We start from the raw sequence: 18,761 nt of genomic DNA on the forward strand, positions 1-18,761 counted from the left end.
AAGGCATTGTGTGGTAAGGCACTTGGCACCTGGCGGCAGATGTATCCCGCCAAGCGTACTAGAACTAGATTTTGTCTGGCGGCTCTGAAGCAGCACCAGGCGATAATGTAGGGGCAACACGCTTGTTTACTTTGCTTGTGTGTGATCTACAAGGATTTGGTGATACCTTAAAGATCGGTTTGCTGGAGTGCTCCTTGAGTTGTGGGTCAGAATGTATCCCTTGAGTTGTGGCTCAGGATAGGGTTTAAACACGTGGCATTCCTTGAGTTGTTGCTCGGAATGAGATCTCTTGAGTTGTAGCTTGGGATGGCGGATGAACACGAGGAATCCTTGAGTTGTGCTCGGATTGGCGAGTGTTGTCGGTGTGAGCGTACGATTTGTGGCTCGTACGAATGGGTCCAGAAAGATTGTCCTCCTCGGTAGTTAGTCGACGAGTTTGGTAGTCTTGGAACATTACGAACTATGTTCGTATTGGGAACTCCACTTGGCGTTACGGAGTGTGGTCTGTAGCAGGTTTCCAACATGTGTTCTACAAGTTGTGGCTTGTAGGTGTGGCAACAAGAGTATCTTAAGGTATTCATCTAAAGGCATAGAGCATGGATGACATGGTGGTGGAATCAAAGGATAAGAGTTCCTTTGATGTGTGTGCATATATTTGAACTATATATATATATATATATATATATATATATATATATATATATATGTTTATACTATTAGCTCATCCTATCTGTTTGTGATTGGCGATGATCGTGTAATTCGTTACACAAGAGCAGATGATGTTGTAGGTGGATCTGGTGAGGCATAGAGTCGAAACGTGCGCTATCTCGGGGATTTTCTAGAGTTTTATTAATTTATGGATTTTAAAGACTTTGTAATCACTTGTGTTATCGGGTTTGGCTTTTGCAATTGATTTTATATTTTGGCGAATTTCTGAATAATTGTCGATGTAATAAAGTTTTAAATTTTCTCATGTTTTTAGGAAAATGAAGTTATAATAAATGAGGTTTAATTTATATTTATATTTTATTTTATTTTATTTAAATTTGTAATATCTGATCGGGATGTTACATGCGTAGTAGCTCTTGTCAGTTTTCCAAATCTTTGTCGAACTTTTGTTGCTTCTCCTGCATTCCAATGACCACCTATTGGAGATGTTCCTCATTTTTGTTGAGTAGTGTCTCAATGTGGCTTTTGATTTTGTTGATGGTTTGTGGATCTGTCAAGTACTGAAGAAGTGAGGCTTGGGCTTGATTGCACGACAACACCTTGCATTCATGGTTGTGGGGAAGTATTTCTACTCGTGGCCCCACACTAGGCGCTAAATGTTCTTATCAGATTTAGCCAAGTAATCTCAAAGGTAGATTGACCAAATTGTTGGAGTGTGACCGAGTTTTGAATCAAAAAGAGTGGTAAGTCCACTTGCAAAGATGCTCAAGTCAATAAGAGATTTTGAGTGACTATTTATGAGTAAAAGTGATAGTGAGAGTGGATCGTAAATGACATATATTCATAGCCATTTTAGGCCTATGGTAGTGTATATTAACAGATAAATATTATCAGTGAGTTTTATTTCTATCATAATCATATATATTTATTTTCTTCCTAACCCCATAGTTTGTTAAATACCCATTCTACCCTTGCGTCAACCCTTGCGTCAATAGTAAAGTGAACCTTAATTTTTCCTCTCCTATTTTCCTTATGCCGCAACTCCTCCCTCATCTTATGCATCCTCTGCACCTACCTCCGTTGCATCCCCCTTTCTTTAATCCCTTTTTCCCACTAGCACTATTACTCCTCCATCATACCCAACAGTTCATACTCCCTTCCCTCACCTTGTTTTCCAATAGTTCTCCTTCAAATTTTGTGAAAGTATTTTCCTTCAGCCTGTGTAGGAGGTGATGAAGAAGTCCCAAGCGAAACGCCACATGCCTCATGTTGCGACCATTCTTCCCTAACAAAGCCATCGAGGATGCCACCATGCAAAAGCACTTTCATTTTGTTCAAACATATGCTTTTCTATGGACTCACTCTCCATCCTCTTCCATTTTCATTAGTGGTAGGCTCCACTAAGACATTGAGGTCAAATGAAATGAAGTCAGAATAGTGCCTTTCGGATTCACCATTATGGAGAAGGCTTTTCTTTTTTCTTTAATATTTTGAAATAGGTGTTCTGAAAAGTATTTTTCGAATCCAGAAGTATCTTTCAAAACACCTAATCCAAACTGTAATTTTTTAATACCTTCTGGATTAAGTGATGTAATTCTAGATCCAAAAATACCTTCTAAAATAGTCAATTCAAAAAATATTAAAAATAAAAAGGTGTAGGGTTTTTTATTATAATTTTAATGACGGTTTCAAGAAGAAAATAGTAGAATGCAGGAAGTAATATCTTAAATATTATATTTCTCTTATATTATGGAGGTTAAATATCGTTTAGATATCATATTTGGATCCTTAACTATTGGACTAGAGATAACAATGCAATCGACTTAGCTTGATTAGGTCTGCTCTGCATTTGGTTGGCAAAACGTAGGGTCAAGAACAAATGGGCGAGAATAAATGTTGTGACTGACGACAAAGGAATGACGAACAACTAATGCAATGACGAATCCGAGTGAGGGCAATGCGAAATCTGGCGAAGGTAACCTAAACTCCGATAAGTGTAACGATAGGCTTCGAAGGCTGCAGTGAAAGGCGGTGAAAAACAAAGGTCGCTGGAGATAGATGTGTGCGGCGGCTCAGAGGCAAAAACGAAAGCCCTGTCTTACGAAGGTTTGGCGGAGATGCTGATGTGCACGGTGGTGGCTATGTTGGAGAATCGTCAACGCTGTTGATGGAGAAGATGTAAAACTTTTGCTAAAGTTGCTTTCATGAAAGGTATGTAAAAAAAGGGAGCAGGTTATACATTTCAAGTTGTCAAACGTTATGAAGAGTTTTTTATAAACTTGCGTTTCAGAGTAAATGGTATTTGGCTATTGTGGTGCGAATACAATCCAAATTATTACATTTCAACGTTGCTACAAACCTTACACGTAGAAGGTGAACACAATCACTTATTAGGAATTGAAATTGCTTGATATCATATGTTTCTTTTTGTCACTGTGACCTTCAAGCCATGTTTCATGAGAAGGACAACGGAGACTCTTGGGGATATGGCTTGGCCTTCCACCAAGTGAATGCGATAATTCCACAGTATATTGGCAGCTATCATCTTCATCTCGATGAAGCTGATTTCTTTACCCAAACAACTTCTTGGTCCTGCATTGAATGCAATGAACTTGTGAGAGGGCATGTGAATAATCCCTCCACTCTTTGAGATCCACCTCTCAGGTCTAAATTTCAAGCAATCTTCACCCCATATTTCCTCTGCCCTTCCCATGCTGTATAGGGAATATACTATCATGGTATTTGAATTAATCCAATGACCACTTGGAAGCACATCAGATTTTAAGGCACTCTTGTGCTCTAATGGTACCGGAGGGTAGAGCCTTAATGTCTCACTTAATGCTGCATGGAGGAAAGTTAACTTGCTAAGCCATTTCACACCAAAGTCCTTCCCATTACCTTCTCTTGCTGGTAATTTTTCTCGGATCTCTTCAAGAATCTTAGATTCCACAGATGGGTGTGTTGCCACCAACCAGAAAAACCAAGTGAGACCTGCACTAATGCTATCTCTCCCAGCTGCAAGCATATTTATTGCTGTGTCTCTCAGAAACTTGTCATCCATTTTGCCCTCTCCTACTTCACTTATAAGAACATCTATCAAGCTAAATCGTGGTTCGTCTTCTAGTGTGCTGTTGCCGCTGCTTTGACCTTGCACTCTGCTCCTAGATTTAATTTCCTTATACAACATTTGGTCAATAATTTCAATATTTTCTTTCACCGTCTTCTCTTTCCCAAGTTGAAACCAGTTTAGCAGCTTCCATAAGAATCTTGGCATGAGATGTCGGTAGAGAAGAGCATCCTCTATTTCACTGAAGGCTTTCTCAGTTGCAACTTCTGGGAAACCAATGGAAAGGCAAGTAGGATCAAATCCTAAAACTATGGATGAAATGATGTCAAAGGTTAATCTTTGAAAAGCTTCTTGTAGGTCCACTTCCGTTCCTTGTTTCCATGCATGCTCAAGAAATGGAAGCAGACAACTCTCAATCTTGTTCTTGATTGTTTGTTGAATAAACAATTGAAAATTAACCTTCTTAAAAGCTGAATGAAGAATACTTCTGTTATACTTCCATAGTTCGGAATCGGACCTGAAAATCCCATCTCCCAGAACCTCAAAAATCTCTCTGAAGTCATCTCCCTTGCCGTAGTTTTCAAACTTTGTGCTTGTGATGTGTTGCACATTGAAAGGGTCGCTGGTGACGAATATGTTCATGTTTGATAGCCAAGGGCCTTCAAACATGAAATTGCCTCCATTGTTTTTCAAAGCCGTAGTTACATAATCAAAGATGATGGACACATTGAGGAAGGGTCCAGGAAGCATGCCAAGCACGGGCCACTTCGTGATGGGAGTGTGTCTGTTGAGCCTCCAATAGTAGATTAAGACGAAAAGAACAAATGCCAAGAGGAGTTCTTCAGAACCAAGCACCGCCATTGATATGGTAATAGTCAGAACCAAAAGTGTGTGTCGGTGTGTTTTAGAGTTGGGTGGAAGCATTCAAGAACTTCGAGATCTTATATAAGAGCTTCGTGATCCTACATGCATGAGGTTTTGCGTCATCAGAAAATAGGATAAGATTCCCTTTCAAGGAAGGTCGTGCACTTAAGTTGCTTATAATTTTTTGCCTCAAAATTAGAACTGTACTTGTTCCGCGCCTCTATCAGCTGAATAAAAGATAGGATAATGATATTTCAACAAAAGTTTTTGACAAGTATTTGACAAAGGTGACGTGGCAGCGATTTTTTGTAAATTTTAATTACGAAATGGTTAGTTCACATGTGCAGCGAAAAGAGAAACCAAAATGAAATTAAATGTAAGTTAGAGAGAGAAAGTAAAGAGAGAAAAGGGGGAAAGTGAGGCAGGGGGTTGCGAAGTGAGAAAGTGAAGAGAGAAAAGGGGGAAAGTGAGCCCGCCGGAGTTTGTGGTTTAGTGAAAGTGAGATTTCAACAACCATTTCGCCGGGGGGGGGGGGGGGGGGGTGGAGGATAGTTATCAGTGAAAGCGAGAAAGATAGAGAGCAAGAGGGATAAAGCGAGAACGAGAATGAGAGAGTGATCGGAGTTAAGCATTGCAGATTAGTGGTGGATAATTGCAGTCATTGACGCCGTTTGGGTGGGTTACCAGAGGCAGGTCGTAGAAGAAGTCGTCGACGACAAGGAATTCGTCATCCCGAGCGTACACAACTGTATAAACAGCTGACGCCGATGTGGGTAGTAAGGACGCTGTATGTGAGGAGTTGAAGCAAAGTTTTTTGAACAAAACTGCAGAACAAACCAATAAACCTAATTAAAATGTGGTAAGTACGTTATTCTTATTTCATTACTTAAGAAAAATATTCGTATGCATAACCCAATTCCAATTCAAATAATTAAGTGGGAGTAGTAGCCTCACAGGACCCTAAGTATAAACCTGATAGAAAAGCGGGGAGTAACTCGCAACTATGTGGGGAGTACACATGAACTTTTGCAATACTGCTTCAACATTGAATAAACATTATTCTTAAGTCGCCTTTTTCGACCATTGACCATCAAGTAACTCAATCACGAGGTCTAATGGACCAATTAAAATTGAATTAACGGAAGTATGTGGATTTAATATGTGCACACAATTGTATAAACAGCTGACGCCGATGTGGGGAGTAAGGACGCTATATGTGGGGAGTTGAAGCAAATTTTTTTGAACAAAACTGCAGGACAAACCAATAAACCTAATTAAAATGTGGTAAATACATTATTCTTATTTCATGACTTAAGAAAAATATTCGTATGCATAACCCAATTCTAATTCAATTAATTTAGTGGGAGTGTACCCTCACAGAACTCCAACTATAAACGTGATAGAAAAGCGGGGAGTAACTCGCAACTATGTGGGGAGTACACATGAACTTTTGCAATACTGCTTCAACATTGAACTAACACTATTCTTAAGTCACCTTTTTCGAGCATTGACCATCAAGTAACTCAATCACGAAGTCTAATGGACCAATTAAATTTGAATTAAATGAAGTATGTGAATTTAATATGTGCACACAATTTTATAAACAGCTCACGCAGATGTAGGTAGTAAGGACGTTGTTTGTGGGGAGTTGCACCGAAGTTTTTTGAACAAAGCTGCAAGACAAACCAATAAACTTATTTAAAATTTGGTAAATACATTATTCGTATTTCAGTCGTTAAGAAACATATTCGTTTGCATAACCCAATTCCAATTCAATTAATTTAGTGAGAGTGTAGCCTCAGAGGACCCCAAGTAAAAACCTGTTACAAAAAAGGGGAGTTACTCGCCCCTATGTGGGGAGTACAATCGGACTTTTTCAATACTGCTTCCACGTTGAATAAAAACTCTTCCTAAATCGCCTTATTCGAGTAATGGCCATGATGTAACTCAATGACGAAGTCAATCACGAAGTCCAGTACACCAATTAACATTGCATTCGCTAAATTTTGTGCTTTTTCAACTACACAAACCAGTAAAAAATATTTGATGCAGATATGGGGACTTATGCATACATATGTGGGGAGTAAAGGCAAACTTTTTTAACAAAACTGCAGAAAAAGCAAACACAATTAATATAATGTGTAAACACATCATTTGTGTTTGATTTAGCCCAACAAATATTCCTTTCCATTATCCAATCCCAATTCAAGTAATTTGGTGGGAGTGTAGACTTACTAGAGGCCAAATTCAAACCTGTAATGGTAAGTGGGGAGTTAAGTACAACTACTTGGGGAGTGGAGTTCAACTTAATCAGTACTGCTTGCATATTGTACACAACTTTATTTAAATCTCCTTATTGGAGCATAAACAATTATGCAAATTATTGACGAAGTCCAGACCTCCAATTAACACTACTTTCACTGAATTTTGTGCTTTTTAAACTCCACAATCATGTGTAAAACATGTCACGCAGATGTGGGGAGTTATGCAGATATGTTTAGGGAGTTTGGGCAAACTTTACTAAGAAAGCTGCAAAAAAAACCCAATACAATGATTTTAAATTTAGTAAATACATCAATAATATTCGATTCAGTCAGACATATATTGCTTACAATTACCACATTTTAATTAGGTTTATTGGTTTATCCTACAGTTTTGTTCAAAAAACTTTGCTTCAACTCCCCACATACAGCGTCCTTACTACCCACATCGGCGTCAATTGTTTATACAGTTGTGTACGCTCGGGATGACAAATTCCTTGTCGTCGATGACTTCTTCTACGACTTGCCTCCGGTAACCCACCCAAACGGCGTCAATGACTACAATTATCCACCACTAATCTGCAATGCTTAACTCCGATCACTCTCTCATTCTCGTTCTCGCTTTATCCCTCTTGCTCTCTATCTTTCTCGCTTTCACTGATAACTATCCTCCACCCCCCCCCCCCCCGGCGAAATGGTTGCCGGAATCTCACTTTCACTGAACCACAAACTCCAGCGGGCTCACTTTCCCCCTTTTCTCTCTTCACTTTCTCACTTCCCAACCCCCTGCCTCACTTTCCCCCTTTTCTCTCTTCACTTTCTCTCTCTAACTGACATTTAATTTCATTTTGGTTTCTCTTTCCGCTGCACGTGTGAACTAACCATTTCGTAATTAAAATTTAAAAAAAATCGTTGTCACGTCACCTTTGTCAACTACTTGTCAAAAACTTTTGTTGAAATATCATTATCCTAAAAGATAAGACAGTCTCTATCATCTTTATTTTTTGTCCTTCGTGTTGGTCCAAATTGTTTCTTTCCATTATTGTTTCATTGGTGGTGTTTTACTATAGTACTATATTTTTTATTTCTCACGTTTTTTTCTAAATAAGTTATGGTGTATTCGATGAATTTAGCCTTTCTTATAAGTATTTTTAAAATTGGATATTTTAAAGAAAATCTAAAAAAAATTAAGTTGTTTTATGTTGATTAGGACCTGTTTTATGTTTTTCTTTCATGATTTAATTTTAATAAATTGGAGTTTGTCTGAAAATTGTTTTATGTTTTATTTTATTAAAATAGTCTTTAGATAGTCTGAAACGACTGCACGATTTTAATTGATTAAGGTAATCATTTTAATCTATTACGATTATTTAAAAGCATGAGTAACATTATGTTGTCTGTTTCAATAGGTTAAAACAAGTTTTAAATAAATTAAAATCACTTAAGTTACGTAAAGGATTTGAACTTTTTTTGTTTTAATATATTAAAACGATAAGTTAATAAATTCATTTTACAATTAATTGAAATTAACATATTAAAATTCAATTTGAATTTATTAAACAAGACAAATTGAGAGAGTTTATGAAATCTTTGATAATATTGAGGGAGTTAAAAGAAAGCCGAAAATTCTTCTTGAAACCTTTTTTTTTTTAATTTATGTAAATATTGTGTTTGATGATTGGGTTTCATGATTCCATTCAAAGAAAAAACACCAAACATTATTCTTTTAATTCCAACTCTAACATTCACACCTTATGTAACAAGCCCTAATGTCTTAGCAGTAAGTCTAAACTTTAATAAGAATCCTAATGTCTTGCACCTTTCCTTATTAAGAATTCGCATTAATGATCAAAATTCTAATATTAGGAATGACCAATGATGTATTCTATGTCTAGATGCACAATCAATTAGTTGTATGTTTTAGTCTAGGTTCTAATATTGTCCAATGATTAGATACCCACAAATATGCAATAAATAATTATCATGCAAAGCAAAAATAAAACACAAGAGTGGTGGAAAAGAATTATATTGATTAATGAAATTCACAGAGAATTAAGAATACATTACACCCAACCCCCATGAATGGGGGAGTTAGTCACTCTTAGGCATACTGAATACTAGATTGATGTTGAAATTAAATGTCTCCATCCTTCAAAATGTCCTTCTACCTTTAAATGTAGAGATATCAAGTTTCTTTCTCTCCAAGTGAGTATTTGACCCATGTCAAGCCCTTTATTAATAGACTTTCATGGACTTGATTTTGTACTTGAATAAATTGTAATAAATAATCCTTGAGATATATCTTTTAATCTTTGAAGATTCCATATCTTTGCTATATTCCTTAAATCTTATCATTTGTAATTTGAATAACTAACTTTGTGGATATATGATATTGTTGATAATATTTGACTAGTCAATATTCCACTTATTGTATTGATAATATTTGACTAGTCAATATTTCACTTATTGTATTGATAATATTTGACTAGTCAATATTTCACTTATTCTGTTGATAATTTTCACAAATCTTTGAGATTTCCAATTATTTGCAAAATATATTCCAAACTTTTATCTTTTCCATTTTTATTCATAAAATCTGAAATATCAAATAAAATCCAAAAATAAAATAAGAATAAAATATAAAAATAACTAAAATAAAAACATGAGAATGTCAATTATCAAAATACCCAAAACTTAAAATTTGTCAAGTCGTCATGGAAGCTTAAAATTTTTTAATTTGGAAAACTCTCAAATATCAAATATTGTCTTTATCCTTTCTAACCAATTATGTGATTTCATTAACAAGAAAATTTGGCTGGTAAATGGCATAGGCTAAAGGCTTATCTAGGTGGTGATTGTGAAAGATTCCCACAACTACTAGTTTGAAGGATCCATAAACGAAAAAGGCATTGAGCTAATGACGTTAAACAAATTGGGAGGCACAACAAGTTGTTGATAATGAGCATTATACTTTGTTAAGTATGCATTAGGTAGTTTATTTTCATCATTCATGCATGTTGATAGTTTTTGGGAATATTTTGAGTTTGAGTTTATGATTTGAAGCAGAGGAGTAATAAATTGGAATGAATAATAGAAATATCTGTCATTATGCTCAAGCACTAAATATTAGCGCTTAAGCCACAATATGTTGTTTTTCAAATAAAAAGTCTAAGTTTTAAATTTGGAAGCTTATAACTGACAAAAAGTGAGGAAAGAGCATTCATTCCCACTAACTCCACTACTCCACTACTTCCTCAACTTCTCACTCTCAAAACTCATCCCTAAACAAATCTTCAACTTCTTTTAGCCAAAAAGCTTAGGTAAGTGTCTCAATCAAAGTTGTGCATTCTTTATATCTCGTTTTAGGGTTCACTCAAGCATCCATGCTCATGGGTTGAAGAACTAAATGGGAATTTTTTGATCAAATGACTATAAGAAGTGATTTTCGAACATCCATGAGTAAACATAGGTTGCATTTGCATTCAAACTTGAGTCTAATATTAAAAAGGGAAAATGTTTTATTTTTATACATTCATGTTCATCCCTTCGAGCAAAAGTGTTGATTATGGGATGAGAAGTTGCTATATAGTGATTGTCATTCTTTTCTTACATTTCAATCTCTGGAATTCTTTGGGGTTAAATAGGGGATGTTATGTGTGTTAACTAAAATCAGTTCACTCATTCCTCTGTTTTCTAATTGATTAGGGTTTATTATTTTGTAGATGTTACCAAATAGGAAACAATGCATGAGATTCCACCATCCACAAAGGGAAAGTTCAAAACAATAGTGAAAAGGAGAACAAAACAAAGCCTTGTCATAGTCAACTTAGAATCATCAATTGGCACTAATCATCAACATGCATCTCAACCTGCATCTCAAACTACACCTCAACAAACACCTCAACCCCTCTAAGAAATGTGCCTGGTTACGAAGAAAGAACAAAGAGGCATGATACATTTCTCTTCATGATTGGAGCCAAACAAGCAAGGTTTGCTCAATTAGAAGATAGGTTCTTTCTGCCTGAAAGAAAAGTGGAACTACTTATGGGAGAATATGAAGAATTCATAGGGGTTATAGAAAATAGGCATTGGAAAAAGTTGACAACACCAAAACCAACCTTTAATGAACTAATTGTGCGTGAGTTCTATGCTAATTCCTATCTAGTAAAAAGAAGTGATGAGAAGGGGAGATCTTCTTGGGTGAAGGGCACCCAAATCAATTATGACAGAGATACCTTAAGGGAATTTTTTTAACTAATTGGGAATATGTTTGAAGATAAAAAGGAACTATTCAAGGACTTAATGATGGGTGTAAGACCTAAACAACTAACTACTGAACTATGTGTGGCTAAGAGGAATTTTAGGTTAGGAAGGTATGGACAATGTCAAAGAATTCCCAAGGCCAACATGAAGAACATAACGCAAATATGGGTCACCTTTCTATTCTCCAGTGGGACCCCAAACTTGTATATGTCTGGACTAACTATGAACCAAGCCTAGCTTATATACTATATCATGATGGGATATATGTTGGACAAAGCATATATTATAATAGAGGACATTTCAAGGTTACCCTTTTTAAAACAACAAGAAGGACTATAAAGCCATTGCCTTTTCCAAGTTTGATCACCCAAATTTGCAAGTCCCAAGGAGTTATGATCCCCAGCCACCTCAAGAAGAAACTAAGGATGTTAATCACTAAAACTTCCACTTTAGCCAATTACACTAACGAGCTAGAAAATGTGCAAGGGCCAACTCTTGATCCTCAACCCACTATAAGAGGAAGGAACCAATACCAACAATTCAAGTAGTACCAAGAAGCCATTTAATCCTTGATAGCAAGAAGCAACAACAATAGGCTGCCACATAGAGGTCACACATCCTTTTTCATGAAATTTTATATAACTTTACATTGCAACAACAGCGGAACCAACTGATAAGTCATTATTTTTCCTTATTCCATTGCCCTTTTATGCCCATCTTGATTCTTGTTTATTGCTTAATTGTCTTTTGTTAGTGCATTTTCCTCAATTAGGCTTCATTGGGCAATTTTTCTGAATTTTGAGTAATTTGACATTAATTGGTCTAATTTTTGTTTCTAATTGTTTTAGGTACTTTGTGGAGCAAATTTTAAAGCTTGGGCACTAATTTTAAGATGAAGAGACGGTTGCCACATCATTGCCATGTCTACGCATAGCCTGTCCATGTCACCAGGCCAGCATTTTCAACCAATAGTGACATTTTTGTAATTCTGCTGACCAAAATGGCAATTTTGTAATTTTGCAACCCTGAGTGGCATTTTTGTAAATATGAGTGGCAAAATTGAGGGGAACACGTTTTAAAGGGTTTTAGAAGGTTTTAGGAAGGTTTTTTAGACTCTCTATTCTTCCCCAATCTGATTTTACGTTTTAGAGAGCACTTATTGTTAAGCTTTTCACATTTTCTTTATTCTTCCACAAATTGGAGTTGATAGTAGCATTTTATGCACATTCTCTCTTTTATTGAATTTTCAGTCTTCTTTTCTTCCTCTTGATGACGCATTTCAGTTCGGGTTTGATTGTTGATTCAAAATCCATGGGCAACTAATTTTCGTATGCATTGATTCCTTGCAGATAATGAAATGAAACCTTGATATTAGTGTTTAGTTCGGTTAGGTTTTGTTATTTCTTCGTTTTGGATTTGTGTTTGTGTTTTAATTGCAGAACTCAACTTGTTTATGCTTAAATTTCAGAATGGGTAATTCGTTCTCGTTGATTGAGTTCATGCTTAATGAACTGTGACAAATTTATGAACGTGTGCACTGCTTAATTGCATATTGAAGTCGTGGTTAACTCTCACTTAGTTGGTTAATAGTGAGTTCCATGAGGGATAACAGGCTGGCTTAGTTTGTAATCTGGGATGGGTGGAGTTTCATTCGAAGCAAGGAATCAATGTCGTTTTCTACTATTTAATCAAATTTGCAATAACGTTTTAATCTTGTGTTGAATTTCTAAAACTTCTAACCCCCCCCCCTTTGTGTTGAATTGCAATCTAGTAAAGCTTTGAATGAAATGTTTGGTTATTGAGAGATGATCTTGGTTTAACTACTTATTATTACATTTAACTGTTCTATTTGGTCAAGTATGACCTCAATCATCAACCCTACACTGTATTACCCAAAGGAATTCAGACAACAGATGGCATGGCCTAGGGACAGTCCTTTTTAGAGGGAGAGTCCAGTGTAGCAATAGCGGTAGGAGAACAACCATAACAACATTAGTAGCCACCAGAAAACCCGGGACCAACACCATAATAGTCACAACAAAACACCTCTTTAAAACACACTCAATATGACCTTGCTATAGAAGAGGAAATTCCCTCAAGTTATGGAAAAATTGAGGGAAGAATTGATAATGAAGAAGGAAAGTAAGAGTACTCTGAACTAAAGGACTTGTTCGATTTTGAAGGAGCAACATCTGGATCTTTTAAGGAGAGAGGAGTCAAATGAAGACATCCCACAAAAATAAAGTTTTTCTTTTGCACTTTTTAAATTTCAGCACTTTAATATCCTATTCTAGTTTATATATTCCTTTATTAGATTCATACTTTTGGTGTTAGACAAATTATTTGTAAATATTTTATAAGGAAAGCATTATTTTTTTAATCGGTTGGAAAAATAAGTAAAAGTGAGACAATCTTGATCTAGAATTGATTTTGAGGTTAGGAGTGTAAGGAAGGAAAGATGAGTGACCCTGAATGATTAAAAAGAGCAAATTCTTTTAGCAAAGGTAATTCATAGCTGAAAATTAACACAAAAATGTGAACCTAAAAATTAAGAAAAAATAGCTAAACACTATGAGATGAGATGAGTGAGGCACCTTGTGCTAAGCTAATTCATTCATTTTGTGTCAATTGTTTACTATGTGTTGCACACTAGGAGGTGAGGACATGATCAAGGCACTTTTTTTCTTAGATAAATTTGAGCTTGAGTTGAAATAACCACCCTAAATTTGATTGAAATATCATATTTGAACTTCAAGCCTTGCAAACACACATCCTAGTCTGGAAAATGTTTATATACTCCCTTTCTAACTTATGAGAAAGATGGAACAACATGTGTGTGAGTTAAAAAGAGATTGAATGGAAAAGGACAATCATTGAGAAGCATAAAAATAGAAAAGTTTAGTAAAAAGGACTAAGTGAAAAACTTGACATACCACAAATAGCAAATTGGATTGATCATGAAAAAAAGGTGTGGAGACTATCCAAGGTTATGAAAAATTGAGCAAACAAAAAATGAAAAAGGGAATTAGGAAACTTGATGTTTTACCCACTTTTACTAAAAAAATTGGATATAAACATGTCTGGTGATTTAATGCAACTTTTGCATGAATTGCTATAATTTAGAATGAAACAGAGTCAAGCACTTTGAGCCTCAATCGCATAGCTTGGGTGCTGAAATGCAGTTTCACCATGAAGCAACCTAAATCAATGTTTTGGAGTTTAACCATGGAGGAAACCCACCCACGAACGAAATATTTTCGGTTGGACATCATAAAAATAGTCTGAGTTATGAGGAAACCCTTCATCAAAGGAAAACTCACAAGTTGGCCACCATGTTTGGAGTTGCAACCAAGATCAGAAACTCTATAAATACAAAGTAAACCCCCCTTGTTTTCATATTGAGATTCTTAGACATCTCTCTAGGACTTTTCTTCTACTTTCACCTATAATATTTCTTCAACTAGAGAGAGACATGGGGAAAGGTGTAAGACCCGAGAAAAATTAAATATAAATAAATATTTAATTATAAGTAGTTGCGGATTGGAGATACATTTAAAATAATTAAATTGACCAATCATAAAAAGGAGCGTTGGTAACTCGAGTGGTGTTGAGTGAATTTGGGTTTGAGTCCTGCATATGTAAATGTGATGTGCCCTAATATTTTTTTATGTGCATGAAATAGCATGAAACATTGATTGGTTGGTTCGTTGTGCATATGCTTGGTAATTGAATGGAACTGAGTTCAAATCTTGCTTAGCGCTAAATAGTTCCTTTCCAGTTTTATTACTTTTGCTAAGTGATGGAAAGCCAAGAAACCCTAAAACTTCTCTAAGAAATCAGAAAGGTAGAAGAGTGGTAGTTAAAGTGCACTAAACTCCAAGTAAATGGCACTTGAATGACCATTAACTATTTTTGGTTGATTTTTATTTTTTTTATTTAATTCTATTTTTTTGGACTAAAAATTGAGTGGAGAAAGAGTCTAGTGAAGGGAAAACATAGCGGCAAACTTGTGGCAGTAGAGAGGGTTTAGGGAGATCAAAATTTCATGACCCAAAGAGTGCAAAGAGGGTTAGTGAGGGTTCTTGGTGATAAAGGTAAAGGTGGGATCAATTTTGGATAAAGAAGGAGGTTAGGAGCGCAATTGGAGCAGGAAATCCAAGAAAGAGGAGTTGTCCTATGTGTTCTTTGATAATATTTGATGTTCTGCGATGTTCTAGAAAAAACATGTGCGCCTCTTTTCCCTATTTTTTTCATGTTGTTTTAGAAGCTTTTGGTACGAAGAACCGCCTGGCGACAATGAAGGCCTACCAGACGACACAAACTCGTTGGTTTAATTTTTGTGTTTGCATGAGATTTTGTGCAACCTTTGGATTTATATGGGTTCTTGTACTCTTGATAACGGCTTATGGATATATATATATATATATATATATATATATATATATATATATGGTGTGGAATGTCTATGCGGTGACTATAATTGATTGAACTGTTGCATGAATTGTTATGAGGGTTCATGTGGGATTGAGGATGAGTTGAAGCATGAATTTTGTAAGACCCGAGAAATTTAATTAATTAATTAATTAATTAATTAACAAATACAGGTAGTGGGAACCTTTATGACATTTAATGCTAGGAATTATGATGTGGAGTAATATCAGCTCAAATGGTTGAGAGTACTTGATTGTGTTGAGAGGACTTGGGATCAGGTTTTGTGTATGCCATTTATGTGTTAAATTAATTATTTTATTCTTTTGAGAATATGTATGATCTTGGTGCATGATAATATAATCCTAGATGCGTAGGAATTATAACGAAACATGAATTGGTTGAATGATTATGCTGATGACAAATTTGAGTAGGTGAAGAGTTGGAAGTAGGTTCTACGAATTTGGATACAAACAAAGAGGTTAATGAGACTTAATTAGACTTTAAGGACAAAATTAAGTAAGAGATATTAATTAATTTCGTTTTAATTTAATAAAATTAGTTTTAGGGTTGAAAAGTGAGGAGAATCAAGTGAATTTTCGTGTGGCTGCAACCTAGGGAGTTTAGAACCCTAAAGAGAGGAGTGAGGAGAGTGTTAAAGGGTTGGGAGAAGGTCTCAAGGTTGGAGATTCAAAGGAAGGACGATTTGGAGCAAAAAGAAAGTTTAGAAACACTTTTGGAGCGAGGAATCCAGGTTAGGGGAGTTGCTATTTCTTGTTTTAATGATATTATATGCAATAATTTTATCATTTAACCTCTTGATGTTTGTTGAATATGCTTGTGGTTTTTGTTGTATTGTTCTCTTTGTAACCCTATCACTACTATGATTATTATGATTTTTCCTTTTGGCTTGATGTGATGTTTATAGTTTTTCTCCAAAAATACAACACAATTATTATTATTATTATTATTTATTATTATTATTATTATTATTATTATTATTACTAATACTATTATTATTCTTATTATTATTATTATTATTATTTATTTTTTATTTTAATATTACTATTAGTATTATTAATATTAATATTATTTTGCTATTATTATTATCATTATTTTTATGATTATTATTACTATTATTATTATTATAATAATAATAATTATTGTTAATTTTATTTTATTTTACATTTATTATTATTATTATTATTATTATTATTTCATTATTATTATTATTATTTCATTATTACTATTATTATTATTTTATTCTACTATTATTATTATTATTATTTATTTTTATTTTTATTATTTTTATTATTATAATTATAATTATAATTATAATTATTAGTATTATTATTTCTATTATTATTATTATTATTATTTATTTTTATTATTATTATCATTATTTTTATTTAATTGTACTATTATTATTGCTATTACTATTACTATTATTTTTATTATTTTTATTTTTATTTTTATTATTATTACTATTATTATTATTTTATTATTATTTTATTTTATTTTATTTTACTATTATTATATTATTATTGTTATTATTATCATTATTTATTTTATTTGTAATTTTATTATCGTTATTATTTTTTATTATTATTGTTTTATTTTATTATTATTATTATTTTCTTTATTATTGTTTTTGTATTTATTGTTTTTCTTTTTATTATTATTATTATTATTGTTGTTGTTGTTATTATTATTGTTTTTATTATTATTATTATTATTATTATTATTATTATTATTATTATTATTATTATTATTGCTATTTTATTGTTTGTGCAATATTTTGGGGCAATGGTTGTGTGAATTTAGTGTGATTCTCCTGGATGTATGAAAGCAATGATAAGGTTGTGTTTTATGTATGACCATGTGATATTGTGTACCTGAGTTCAACTTAAGGATATGAAAGTATATTTACTTGTAATTGATGCATTTTTGCGTGAATTGAGTGTCGTGTGTAATTGGTTCGTTGGAATCTATTCTAGAGTGCCAAAAACAAGTAAATTACTAGTTACTGGTCTGGCGTTGGCAGAATGGTGTAAATCTCCACGAGATAGGACATAAAGTGAACTCTAGAGCAAAATCTGAGAGTTAGCGCTTGGCGACGTAAGTGGTCCCGCCATGCGGTGTGTTGTAGAACTGGGCCTGGACCAAAATCCAATGGGTTGGCGCCCGACGGTGCCAAGTGTCTTCCCAGGTGATTTGGAACCAATTTTCACCAAGCGATGCAAACGAGGCGCAAGGTGGTTCCAGACGCTGAATTGGACTGCGAGGAGGATTCTACACAGCTCTGGATGGAGGTTTGGATCTGACGCTTCGTTCGGGGCCCAATTACGAGTGTAACTTGTATCGGGGTAACATGTGTTCACTTGAGGTTGTAGCCTGGTGGTTTTGGAAATCTAGTGGAGTGTGTGAGATCGTGGCTCGTACGAATGTGTTCCGGAAGATTTTCCTCCTCTGTGTTATCCGATGAGTTTAGTAGTCTTGGTGTTGCGGATTGTGGTCGTGACAAGATTATTCCTAGTTATGGACTATAGGTGGTGACCTGTAGTTAGAGGGGCGAGTAGACACTTGTGGCAGCAAGGATCGATCAAAGTAATCATCAAAGGGTGTAGAATCAAGAGCCGTTAAGAGGAAATGATGAAGTTTGGGGTATGAGACTTGAGGGTTATTAGAAGTGTTTGAATTATTGAATTATTATTTATCATATTGTGTAATGCATTTTTATCCTGTTAAGTTCACCCTATCTATTTGTGATTGGCGATGATCATGTAACTCATTACATGGGAGCAGTTGATGTTGCAGGAGATGTTGGTGAGACTTAGCGTCGAAGTAGGGAAACTTGGGGGATTTATTTCTATAGTTATTTTTATTACGTTGTAATCTGGATTTGAATTTGGATATGTAAGGTTGAATTAAATTTTATGTTTTAAACATTTTGGCAATTATAATAAAGTTTTTATTTCTTGCATTTTCGGAAAGGTGTTGAATAAATGTTATCTTTTAAATTATTTATTAATAAATCTATTTGAATCAGTAATATCCGGTCGTGGTGTTACAAATTCAGTGTGCGAATTGTGTGACATTATGTGAAATTGAGTCTATATTGGTCATATGTTTACTCTGAGAGCATTATTATGTACATGTATGTGGAATTGGATGAATGGAAGAATGTTTTGAGGGTTTTAGGGTTTTCA

General features: G+C 34.6%; 1 pseudogene; it reads right to left on the reverse strand.

Annotated features, from left to right (window-relative positions):
- Positions 1-2,916: 2,916 nt before the first annotated feature.
- On the reverse strand, positions 2,917-4,710 carry LOC114166438 (alkane hydroxylase MAH1 pseudogene; annotated as a pseudogene).
- Between the last annotated feature and the right edge of the window lie 14,051 nt (positions 4,711-18,761).

The sequence above is a fragment of the Vigna unguiculata genome, chromosome 10 (assembly GCF_037176805.1).
Source record: "Vigna unguiculata cultivar grain cowpea cultivar isolate G323 ecotype 2 chromosome 10, ASM3717680v1, whole genome shotgun sequence".
Classification (NCBI taxonomy): domain Eukaryota; kingdom Viridiplantae; phylum Streptophyta; class Magnoliopsida; order Fabales; family Fabaceae; genus Vigna; species Vigna unguiculata.